This window comes from Nerophis ophidion, linkage group LG17 (assembly GCF_033978795.1).
Source record: "Nerophis ophidion isolate RoL-2023_Sa linkage group LG17, RoL_Noph_v1.0, whole genome shotgun sequence".
NCBI classification, from domain to species: domain Eukaryota; kingdom Metazoa; phylum Chordata; class Actinopteri; order Syngnathiformes; family Syngnathidae; genus Nerophis; species Nerophis ophidion.
Window position 1 is genome coordinate 9,117,988 of NC_084627.1, and position 1,112 is coordinate 9,119,099.

Genomic DNA, 1,112 nt, shown 5'->3' on the forward strand with positions numbered 1-1,112 from the left:
GCATAATTACAAGTATTTTATCTTATTTTATGTTCTTTTTATTCCTTCTTTTACTATTAATTCCCCTTATTATAACTTATATTTAACTTATTTTATGTTCTTTTTATTCCTTTTAGTATTTAGTCACCTTATTATAACTACTATTTAACTTATTTTATGTTCTTTTTATTCCTTTTACTATTTAGTCACCTTATTATAACTTTTAGTTACCTTATTTTATGTTCTTTTTGTTCCCTCTTATTATTTATTCACCTCATTATAACTTTTATTTACCTTATTTTATGTTATTTTTATTCCCTCTTTTACTAACATTTTTTTACCTTATTTTATGTTCTTCTTAATCCTTTTACTATTTATTCACCTTATTACAACTTCTATTTAACTTATTTCATGTTCTTTTTATTCCTTCCTTTTATTCCTTTTACTATTTATTCACCTTATAACTATTATAAGTATTTTATGTTCTTTTTATTCCTTCTTTTACTATTTATTCACCTGATTATAACTTCTATTTAACTTGTTTTATATTCGTTTCATTCTTTCTTTTACTATTTATTCACCTCATTATAACTTATATTTACCTTTTTTATGTTATTTTTATTCCTTTTACTATTTAGTCACATTATAACTTTTATTTACCTTATTTTATGTTATTTTTGTTTTCTCTTTTGCTATTCATTCACCTTACTATAACTTCCATTTACCTTATTTTATGTTATTTTTATTCCTTCTTTTACTATTTATTCTCCTTATAACTTCTATTTACCTTATGTTCTTTGTATTGCTTCTTTTACTATTTATTCACCTTATTATAACTTTTATTTAACTTATTTTATGTTCTTTTTATTCCTTTTACTACTTCTCCACCTTATTATAACTTATATTTACCTTATGTTCTTTTTATTCATTTTACTATTTAGTCACCTTAATATAACTTATTTGCCTTATTTTATGTTCTTTTTGTTCCTTTTACTATTTATTCACCCTATTATAACTTCTATTTAACTTATTTGATGTTCTTTTTATTCATTTACTATTTAGTCAACTTTTTATAACTTTTATTTACCTTATTTTATGTTTTTTGTTCCCTCTTACTATTTAGTCACCTTATT